Source organism: Salmo salar, chromosome ssa17, assembly GCF_905237065.1.
Source record: "Salmo salar chromosome ssa17, Ssal_v3.1, whole genome shotgun sequence".
NCBI lineage: Eukaryota > Metazoa > Chordata > Actinopteri > Salmoniformes > Salmonidae > Salmo > Salmo salar.
The window spans coordinates 34,610,989-34,623,156 of record NC_059458.1 but is presented as its reverse complement, the minus strand read 5'-3'; positions in this window follow the sequence as shown (position 1 = coordinate 34,623,156).

Below are 12,168 nucleotides of genomic sequence, written 5' to 3'. Positions count from 1 at the left end.
AACCTGTTTATTGTTGTCCTCTATATGGCCTATGTGTTTGTTGTTGTTGATGAACCTGTTTATTGTTGTCCTCTATATGACCTATGTGTTTGTTGTTGTTGATGAACCTGTTTATTGTTGTCCTCTATATGGCCTATGTGTTTGTTGTTGTTGATGAACCTGTTTATTGTTGTCCTCTATATGACCTATGTGTTTGTTGTTGTTATGAACCTGTTTATTGTTGTCCTCTATATGACCTATGTGTTTGTTGTTGTTGATGAACCTGTTTATTGTTGTCCTCTATATGGCCTATGTGTTTGTTGTTGTTGATGAACCTGTTTATTGTTGTCCTCTATATGGTCTATGTGTTTGTTGTTGATGAACCTGTTTATTGTTGTCCTCTATATGACCTATGTGTTTGTTGTTGTTGATGAACCTGTTTATTGTTGTCCTCTATATGACCTATGTGTTTGTTGTTGTTGATGAACCTGTTTATTGTTGTCCTCTATATGACCTATGTGTTTGTTGTTGTTGATGAACCTGTTTATTGTTGTCCTCTATATGACCTATGTGTTTGTTGTTGTTGATGAACCTGTTTATTGTTGTCCTCTATATGGTCTATGTGTTTGTTGTTGTTGTTGATGAACCTGTTTATTGTTGTCCTCTATATGACCTATGTGTTTGTTGTTGTTGTTGATGAACCTGTTTATTGTTGTCCTCTATATGGTCTATGTGTTTGTTGTTGATGAACCTGTTTATTGTTGTCCTCTATATGGTCTATGTGTTTGTTGTTGTTGATGAACCTGTTTATTCTTGTCCTCTATATGACCTATGTGTTTGTTGTTGTTGATGAACCTGTTTATTGTTGTCCTCTATATGGTCTATGTGTTTGTTGTTGTTGATGAACCTGTTTATTGTTGTCCTCTATATGGTCTATGTGTTTGTTGTTGTTGATGAACCTGTTTATTGTTGTCCTCTATATGGCCTATGTGTTTGTTGTTGTTGATGAACCTGTTTATTGTTGTCCTCTATATGACCTATGTGTTTGTTGTTGATGAACCTGTTTATTGTTGTCCTCTATATGACCTATGTGTTTGTTGTTGTTGATGAACCTGTTTATTGTTGTCCTCTATATGGTCTATGTGTTTGTTGTTGTTGATGAACCTGTTTATTGTTGTCCTCTATATGCCCTATGTGTTTGTTGTTGTTGATGAACCTGTTTATTGTTGTCCTCTATATGACCTATGTGTTTGTTGTTGTTGATGAACCTGTTTATTGTTGTCCTCTATATGGTCTATGTGTTTGTGTTGTTGATGAACCTGTTTATTGTTGTCCTCTATATGACCTATGTGTTTGTTGTTGTTGATGAACCTGTTTATTGTTGTCCTCTATATGGTCTATGTGTTTGTTGTTGTTGATGAACCTGTTTATTGTTGTCCTCTATATGGTCTATGTGTTTGTTGTTGTTGATGAACCTGTTTATTGTTGTCCTCTATATGATCTATGTGTTTGTTGTTGATGAACCTGTTTATTGTTGTCCTCTATATGGTCTATGTGTTTGTTGTTGTTGATGAACCTGTTTATTGTTGTCCTCTATATGGCCTATGTGTTTGTTGTTGTTGATGAACCTGTTTATTGTTGTCCTCTATATGGCCTATGTGTTTGTTGTTGTTGATGAACCTGTTTATTGTTGTCCTCTATATGGTCTATGTGTTTGTTGTTGTTGATGAACCTGTTTATTGTTGTCCTCTATATGGCCTATGTGTTTGTTGTTGTTGATGAACCTGTTTATTGTTGTCCTCTATATGGTCTATGTGTTTGTTGTTGATGAACCTGTTTATTGTTGTCCTCTATATGGTCTATGTGTTTGTTGTTGATGAACCTGTTTATTGTTGTCCTCTATATGACCTATGTGTTTGTTGTTGTTGATGAACCTGTTTATTGTTGTCCTCTATATGACCTATGTGTTTGTTGTTGATGAACCTGTTTATTGTTGTCCTCTATATGACCTATGTGTTTGTTGTTGTTGATGAACCTGTTTATTGTTGTCCTCTATATGGTCTATGTGTTTGTTGTTGTTGATGAAGCTGTTTATTGTTGTCCTCTATATGGCCTATGTGTTTGTTGTTGTTGATGAACCTGTTTATTGTTGTCCTCTATATGGTCTATGTGTTTGTTGTTGTTGATGAACCTGTTTATTGTTGTCCTCTATATGGCCTATGTGTTTGTTGTTGTTGATGAACCTGTTTATTGTTGTCCTCTATATGGTCTATGTGTTTGTTGTTGTTGATGAACCTGTTTATTGTTGTCCTCTATATGACCTATGTGTTTGTTGTTGTTGATGAACCTGTTTATTGTTGTCCTCTATATGGTCTATGTGTTTGTTGTTGTTGATGAACCTGTTTATTGTTGTCCTCTATATGACCTATGTGTTTGTTGTTGTTGATGAACCTGTTTATTGTTGTCCTCTATATGGTCTATGTGTTTGTTGTTGATGAACCTGTTTATTGTTGTCCTCTATATGGCCTATGTGTTTGTTGTTGTTGATGAACCTGTTTATTGTTGTCCTCTATATGGTCTATGTGTTTGTTGTTGATGAACCTGTTTATTGTTGTCCTCTATATGACCTATGTGTTTGTTGTTGATGAACCTGTTTATTGTTGTCCTCTATATGGCCTATGTGTTTGTTGTTGTTGATGAACCTGTTTATTGTTGTCCTCTATATGACCTATGTGTTTGTTGTTGTTGATGAACCTGTTTATTGTTGTCCTCTATATGACCTATGTGTTTGTTGTTGTTGATGAACCTGTTTATTGTTGTCCTCTATATGGTCTATGTGTTTGTTGTTGATGAACCTGTTTATTGTTGTCCTCTATATGACCTATGTGTTTGTTGTTGTTGATGAACCTGTTTATTGTTGTCCTCTATATGACCTATGTGTTTGTTGTTGTGATGAACCTGTTTATTGTTGTCCTCTATATGGTCTATGTGTTTGTTGTTGTTGATGAACCTGTTTATTGTTGTCCTCTATATGGTCTATGTGTTTGTTGTTGATGAACCTGTTTATTGTTGTCCTCTATATGGCCTATGTGTTTGTTGTTGTTGATGAACCTGTTTATTGTTGTCCTCTATATGGTCTATGTGTTTGTTGTTGTTGATGAACCTGTTTATTGTTGTCCTCTATATGACCTATGTGTTTGTTGTTGATGAACCTGTTTATTGTTGTCCTCTATATGGTCTATGTGTTTGTTGTTGTTGATGAACCTGTTTATTGTTGTCCTCTATATGGTCTATGTGTTTGTTGTTGATGAACCTGTTTATTGTTGTCCTCTATATGGCCTATGTGTTTGTTGTTGTTGATGAACCTGTTTATTGTTGTCCTCTATATGGCCTATGTGTTTGTTGTTGATGAACCTGTTTATTGTTGTCCTCTATATGGTCTATGTGTTTGTTGTTGTTGATGAACCTGTTTATTGTTGTCCTCTATATGGCCTATGTGTTTGTTGTTGTTGATGAACCTGTTTATTGTTGTCCTCTATATGGTCTATGTGTTTGTTGTTGGATGAACCTGTTTATTGTTGTCCTCTATATGGTCTATGTGTTTGTTGTTGATGAACCTGTTTATTGTTGTCCTCTATATGGCCTATGTGTTTGTTGTTGTTGATGAACCTGTTTATTGTTGTCCTCTATATGGCCTATGTGTTTGTTGTTGTATGAACCTGTTTATTGTTGTCCTCTATATGACCTATGTGTTTGTTGTTGATGAACCTGTTTATTGTTGTCCTCTATATGGCCTATGTGTTTGTTGTTGTTGATGAACCTGTTTATTGTTGTCCTCTATATGGTCTATGTGTTTGTTGTTGATGAACCTGTTTATTGTTGTCCTCTATATGGTCTATGTGTTTGTTGTTGTTGATGAACCTGTTTATTGTTGTCCTCTATATGATCTATGTGTTTGTTGTTGTTGATGAACCTGTTTATTGTTGTCCTCTATATGGTCTATGTGTTTGTTGTTGATGAACCTGTTTATTGTTGTCCTCTATATGACCTATGTGTTTGTTGTTGTTGATGAACCTGTTTATTGTTGTCCTCTATATGACCTATGTGTTTGTTGTTGTTGATGAACCTGTTTATTGTTGTCCTCTATATGAACTATGTGTTTGTTGTTGTTGATGAACCTGTTTATTGTTGTCCTCTATATGGCCTATGTGTTTGTTGTTGGATGAACCTGTTTATTGTTGTCCTCTATATGACCTATGTGTTTGTTGTTGATGAACCTGTTTATTGTTGTCCTCTATATGGTCTATGTGTTTGTTGTTGTTGATGAACCTGTTTATTGTTGTCCTCTATATGGTCTATGTGTTTGTTGTTGTTGATGAACCTGTTTATTGTTGTCCTCTATATGGCCTATGTGTTTGTTGTTGATGAACCTGTTTATTGTTGTCCTCTATATGACCTATGTGTTTGTTGTTGTTGATGAACCTGTTTATTGTTGTCCTCTATATGGCCTATGTGTTTGTTGTTGTTGATGAACCTGTTTATTGTTGTCCTCTATATGGTCTATGTGTTTGTTGTTGATGAACCTGTTTATTGTTGTCCTCTATATGATCTATGTGTTTGTTGTTGATGAACCTGTTTATTGTTGTCCTCTATATGGCCTATGTGTTTGTTGTTGTTGATGAACCTGTTTATTGTTGTCCTCTATATGGTCTATGTGTTTGTTGTTGTTGATGAACCTGTTTATTGTTGTCCTCTATATGGCCTATGTGTTTGTTGTTGTTGATGAACCTGTTTATTGTTGTCCTCTATATGGCCTATGTGTTTGTTGTTGTTGATGAACCTGTTTATTGTTGTCCTCTATATGACCTATGTGTTTGTTGTTGTTGATGAACCTGTTTATTGTTGTCCTCTATATGGTCTATGTGTTTGTTGTTGTTGATGAACCTGTTTATTGTTGTCCTCTATATGACCTATGTGTTTGTTGTTGTTGATGAACCTGTTTATTGTTGTCCTCTATATGGTCTATGTGTTTGTTGTTGATGAACCTGTTTATTGTTGTCCTCTATATGGCCTATGTGTTTGTTGTTGATGAACCTGTTTATTGTTGTCCTCTATATGACCTATGTGTTTGTTGTTGTTGATGAACCTGTTTATTGTTGTCCTCTATATGGTCTATGTGTTTGTTGTTGTTGTTGATGAACCTGTTTATTGTTGTCCTCTATATGCCCTATGTGTTTGTTGTTGTTGTTGATGAACCTGTTTATTGTTGTCCTCTATATGGTCTATGTGTTTGTTGTTGTTGATGAACCTGTTTATTGTTGTCCTCTATATGGTCTATGTGTTTGTTGTTGATGAACCTGTTTATTGTTGTCCTCTATATGGTCTATGTGTTTGTTGTTGATGAACCTGTTTATTGTTGTCCTCTATATGGTCTATGTGTTTGTTGTTGTTGATGAACCTGTTTATTGTTGTCCTCTATATGGTCTATGTGTTTGTTGTTGTTGATGAACCTGTTTATTGTTGTCCTCTATATGGTCTATGTGTTTGTTGTTGTTGATGAACCTGTTTATTGTTGTCCTCTATATGGTCTATGTGTTTGTGTTGTTGATGAACCTGTTTATTGTTGTCCTCTATATGGTCTATGTGTTTGTTGTTGTTGATGAACCTGTTTATTGTTGTCCTCTATATGGTCTATGTGTTTGTTGTTGATGAACCTGTTTATTGTTGTCCTCTATATGGTCTATGTGTTTGTTGTTGATGAACCTGTTTATTGTTGTCCTCTATATGGCCTATGTGTTTGTTGTTGATGAACCTGTTTATTGTTGTCCTCTATATGGTCTATGTGTTTGTTGTTGTTGATGAACCTGTTTATTGTTGTCCTCTATATGGTCTATGTGTTTGTTGTTGTGATGAACCTGTTTATTGTTGTCCTCTATATGGTCTATGTGTTTGTTGTTGTTGATGAACCTGTTTATTGTTGTCCTCTATATGGTCTATGTGTTTGTTGTTGTATGAACCTGTTTATTGTTGTCCTCTATATGGTCTATGTGTTTGTTGTTGTTGATGAACCTGTTTATTGTTGTCCTCTATATGGTCTATGTGTTTGTTGTTGTGATGAACCTGTTTATTGTTGTCCTCTATATGACCTATGTGTTTGTTGTTGATGAACCTGTTTATTGTTGTCCTCTATATGGTCTATGTGTTTGTTGTTGTTGATGAACCTGTTTATTGTTGTCCTCTATATGACCTATGTGTTTGTTGTTGATGAACCTGTTTATTGTTGTCCTCTATATGGCCTATGTGTTTGTTGTTGTTGATGAACCTGTTTATTGTTGTCCTCTATATGGCCTATGTGTTTGTTGTTGTTGATGAACCTGTTTATTGTTGTCCTCTATATGGTCTATGTGTTTGTTGTTGATGAACCTGTTTATTGTTGTCCTCTATATGGTCTATGTGTTTGTTGTTGTTGATGAACCTGTTTATTGTTGTCCTCTATATGGTCTATGTGTTTGTTGTTGTTGATGAACCTGTTTATTGTTGTCCTCTATATGATCTATGTGTTTGTTGTTGATGAACCTGTTTATTGTTGTCCTCTATATGGCCTATGTGTTTGTTGTTGTTGATGAACCTGTTTATTGTTGTCCTCTATATGGTCTATGTGTTTGTTGTTGTTGATGAACCTGTTTATTGTTGTCCTCTATATGACCTATGTGTTTGTTGTTGATGAACCTGTTTATTGTTGTCCTCTATATGGTCTATGTGTTTGTTGTTGTTGATGAACCTGTTTATTGTTGTCCTCTATATGACCTATGTGTTTGTTGTTGATGAACCTGTTTATTGTTGTCCTCTATATGACCTATGTGTTTGTTGTTGATGAACCTGTTTATTGTTGTCCTCTATATGGTCTATGTGTTTGTTGTTGTTGATGAACCTGTTTATTGTTGTCCTCTATATGGCCTATGTGTTTGTTGTTGTTGATGAACCTGTTTATTGTTGTCCTCTATATGGCCTATGTGTTTGTTGTTGATGAACCTGTTTATTGTTGTCCTCTATATGGTCTATGTGTTTGTTGTTGATGAACCTGTTTATTGTTGTCCTCTATATGGCCTATGTGTTTGTTGTTGTTGATGAACCTGTTTATTGTTGTCCTCTATATGGCCTATGTGTTTGTTGTTGATGAACCTGTTTATTGTTGTCCTCTATATGGCCTATGTGTTTGTTGTTGTTGATGAACCTGTTTATTGTTGTCCTCTATATGGTCTATGTGTTTGTTGTTGTTGATGAACCTGTTTATTGTTGTCCTCTATATGGCCTATGTGTTTGTTGTTGTTGATGAACCTGTTTATTGTTGTCCTCTATATGGCCTATGTGTTTGTTGTTGATGAACCTGTTTATTGTTGTCCTCTATATGGTCTATGTGTTTGTTGTTGTTGATGAACCTGTTTATTGTTGTCCTCTATATGGTCTATGTGTTTGTTGTTGTTGATGAACCTGTTTATTGTTGTCCTCTATATGATCTATGTGTTTGTTGTTGATGAACCTGTTTATTGTTGTCCTCTATATGGTCTATGTGTTTGTTGTTGTTGATGAACCTGTTTATTGTTGTCCTCTATATGACCTATGTGTTTGTTGTTGTTGATGAACCTGTTTATTGTTGTCCTCTATATGGTCTATGTGTTTGTTGTTGTTGATGAACCTGTTTATTGTTGTCCTCTATATGACCTATGTGTTTGTTGTTGTGATGAACCTGTTTATTGTTGTCCTCTATATGGTCTATGTGTTTGTTGTTGTTGATGAACCTGTTTATTGTTGTCCTCTATATGACCTATGTGTTTGTTGTTGATGAACCTGTTTATTGTTGTCCTCTATATGGTCTATGTGTTTGTTGTTGATGAACCTGTTTATTGTTGTCCTCTATATGGTCTATGTGTTTGTTGTTGATGAACCTGTTTATTGTTGTCCTCTATATGACCTATGTGTTTGTTGTTGTTGATGAACCTGTTTATTGTTGTCCTCTATATGACCTATGTGTTTGTTGTTGTTGATGAACCTGTTTATTGTTGTCCTCTATATGGCCTATGTGTTTGTTGTTGATGAACCTGTTTATTGTTGTCCTCTATATGGCCTATGTGTTTGTTGTTGTGATGAACCTGTTTATTGTTGTCCTCTATATGGCCTATGTGTTTGTTGTTGATGAACCTGTTTATTGTTGTCCTCTATATGGCCTATGTGTTTGTTGTTGTTGATGAACCTGTTTATTGTTGTCCTCTATATGGCCTATGTGTTTGTTGTTGTTGATGAACCTGTTTATTGTTGTCCTCTATATGACCTATGTGTTTGTTGTTGTTGATGAACCTGTTTATTGTTGTCCTCTATATGGCCTATGTGTTTGTTGTTGTTGATGAACCTGTTTATTGTTGTCCTCTATATGGCCTATGTGTTTGTTGTTGTTGATGAACCTGTTTATTGTTGTCCTCTATATGACCTATGTGTTTGTTGTTGTATGAACCTGTTTATTGTTGTCCTCTATATGGTCTATGTGTTTGTTGTTGATGAACCTGTTTATTGTTGTCCTCTATATGATCTATGTGTTTGTTGTTGTGATGAACCTGTTTATTGTTGTCCTCTATATGATCTATGTGTTTGTTGTTGTGATGAACCTGTTTATTGTTGTCCTCTATATGACCTATGTGTTTGTTGTTGTTGATGAACCTGTTTATTGTTGTCCTCTATATGGCCTATGTGTTTGTTGTTGTTGATGAACCTGTTTATTGTTGTCCTCTATATGGTCTATGTGTTTGTTGTTGTGATGAACCTGTTTATTGTTGTCCTCTATATGGTCTATGTGTTTGTTGTTGTTGATGAACCTGTTTATTGTTGTCCTCTATATGGTCTATGTGTTTGTTGTTGTTGATGAACCTGTTTATTGTTGTCCTCTATATGGCCTATGTGTTTGTTGTTGTTGATGAACCTGTTTATTGTTGTCCTCTATATGGTCTATGTGTTTGTTGTTGATGAACCTGTTTATTGTTGTCCTCTATATGGTCTATGTGTTTGTTGTTGTTGATGAACCTGTTTATTGTTGTCCTCTATATGACCTATGTGTTTGTTGTTGTTGATGAACCTGTTTATTGTTGTCCTCTATATGACCTATGTGTTTGTTGTTGATGAACCTGTTTATTGTTGTCCTCTATATGGCCTATGTGTTTGTTGTTGTTGATGAACCTGTTTATTGTTGTCCTCTATATGGCCTATGTGTTTGTTGTTGTTGATGAACCTGTTTATTGTTGTCCTCTATATGGCCTATGTGTTTGTTGTTGTTGATGAACCTGTTTATTGTTGTCCTCTATATGGCCTATGTGTTTGTTGTTGTTGATGAACCTGTTTATTGTTGTCCTCTATATGGTCTATGTGTTTGTTGTTGTTGATGAACCTGTTTATTGTTGTCCTCTATATGGCCTATGTGTTTGTTGTTGATGAACCTGTTTATTGTTGTCCTCTATATGACCTATGTGTTTGTTGTTGATGAACCTGTTTATTGTTGTCCTCTATATGGCCTATGTGTTTGTTGTTGTTGATGAACCTGTTTATTGTTGTCCTCTATATGGCCTATGTGTTTGTTGTTGTTGATGAACCTGTTTATTGTTGTCCTCTATATGGCCTATGTGTTTGTTGTTGTGATGAACCTGTTTATTGTTGTCCTCTATATGGTCTATGTGTTTGTTGTTGATGAACCTGTTTATTGTTGTCCTCTATATGACCTATGTGTTTGTTGTTGTTGATGAACCTGTTTATTGTTGTCCTCTATATGACCTATGTGTTTGTTGTTGATGAACCTGTTTATTGTTGTCCTCTATATGACCTATGTGTTTGTTGTTGTTGATGAACCTGTTTATTGTTGTCCTCTATATGGTCTATGTGTTTGTTGTTGTTGATGAACCTGTTTATTGTTGTCCTCTATATGACCTATGTGTTTGTTGTTGTTGATGAACCTGTTTATTGTTGTCCTCTATATGGTCTATGTGTTTGTTGTTGTGATGAACCTGTTTATTGTTGTCCTCTATATGGCCTATGTGTTTGTTGTTGTTGATGAACCTGTTTATTGTTGTCCTCTATATGGCCTATGTGTTTGTTGTTGTTGATGAACCTGTTTATTGTTGTCCTCTATATGGCCTATGTGTTTGTTGTTGTTGATGAACCTGTTTATTGTTGTCCTCTATATGGTCTATGTGTTTGTTGTTGTATGAACCTGTTTATTGTTGTCCTCTATATGGCCTATGTGTTAGTTGTTGTTGATGAACCTGTTTATTGTTGTCCTCTATATGACCTATGTGTTTGTTGTTGTTGATGAACCTGTTTATTGTTGTCCTCTATATGACCTATGTGTTTGTTGTTGTTGATGAACCTGTTTATTGTTGTCCTCTATATTACCTATGTGTTTGTTGTTGATGAACCTGTTTATTGTTGTCCTCTATATGGTCTATGTGTTTGTTGTTGATGAACCTGTTTATTGTTGTCCTCTATATGGTCTATGTGTTTGTTGTTGTTGATGAACCTGTTTATTGTTGTCCTCTATATGGCCTATGTGTTTGTTGTTGATGAACCTGTTTATTGTTGTCCTCTATATGATCTATGTGTTTGTTGTTGTTGATGAACCTGTTTATTGTTGTCCTCTATATGGCCTATGTGTTTGTTGTTGTTGATGAACCTGTTTATTGTTGTCCTCTATATGGCCTATGTGTTTGTTGTTGATGAACCTGTTTATTGTTGTCCTCTATATGGCCTATGTGTTTGTTGTTGTTGATGAACCTGTTTATTGTTGTCCTCTATATGGCCTATGTGTTTGTTGTTGTTGATGAACCTGTTTATTGTTGTCCTCTATATGACCTATGTGTTTGTTGTTGTTGATGAACCTGTTTATTGTTGTCCTCTATATGGCCTATGTGTTTGTTGTTGTTGATGAACCTGTTTATTGTTGTCCTCTATATGGCCTATGTGTTTGTTGTTGATGAACCTGTTTATTGTTGTCCTCTATATGGCCTATGTGTTTGTTGTTGATGAACCTGTTTATTGTTGTCCTCTATATGGCCTATGTGTTTGTTGTTGTTGATGAACCTGTTTATTGTTGTCCTCTATATGGCCTATGTGTTTGTTGTTGTTGATGAACCTGTTTATTGTTGTCCTCTATATGGCCTATGTGTTTGTTGTTGTTATGAACCTGTTTATTGTTGTCCTCTATATGGTCTATGTGTTTGTTGTTGATGAACCTGTTTATTGTTGTCCTCTATATGACCTATGTGTTTGTTGTTGTTGATGAACCTGTTTATTGTTGTCCTCTATATGACCTATGTGTTTGTTGTTGATGAACCTGTTTATTGTTGTCCTCTATATGGTCTATGTGTTTGTTGTTGTTGATGAACCTGTTTATTGTTGTCCTCTATATGGTCTATGTGTTTGTTGTTGTTGATGAAGCTGTTTATTGTTGTCCTCTATATGGCCTATGTGTTTGTTGTTGTTGATGAACCTGTTTATTGTTGTCCTCTATATGATCTATGTGTTTGTTGTTGATGAACCTGTTTATTGTTGTCCTCTATATGACCTATGTGTTTGTTGTTGTTGATGAACCTGTTTATTGTTGTCCTCTATATGGTCTATGTGTTTGTTGTTGATGAACCTGTTTATTGTTGTCCTCTATATGACCTATGTGTTTGTTGTTGTTGATGAACCTGTTTATTGTTGTCCTCTATATGGTCTATGTGTTTGTTGTTGTTGATGAACCTGTTTATTGTTGTCCTCTATATGACCTATGTGTTTGTTGTTGTTGATGAACCTGTTTATTGTTGTCCTCTATATGACCTATGTGTTTGTTGTTGATGAACCTGTTTATTGTTGTCCTCTATATGGTCTATGTGTTTGTTGTTGATGAACCTGTTTATTGTTGTCCTCTATATGACCTATGTGTTTGTTGTTGTTGATGAACCTGTTTATTGTTGTCCTCTATATGGTCTATGTGTTTGTTGTTGATGAACCTGTTTATTGTTGTCCTCTATATGGTCTATGTGTTTGTTGTTGTTGATGAACCTGTTTATTGTTGTCCTCTATATGGTCTATGTGTTTGTTGTTGTTGATGAACCTGTTTATTGTTGTCCTCTATATGGTCTATGTGTTTGTTGTTGATGAACCTGTTTA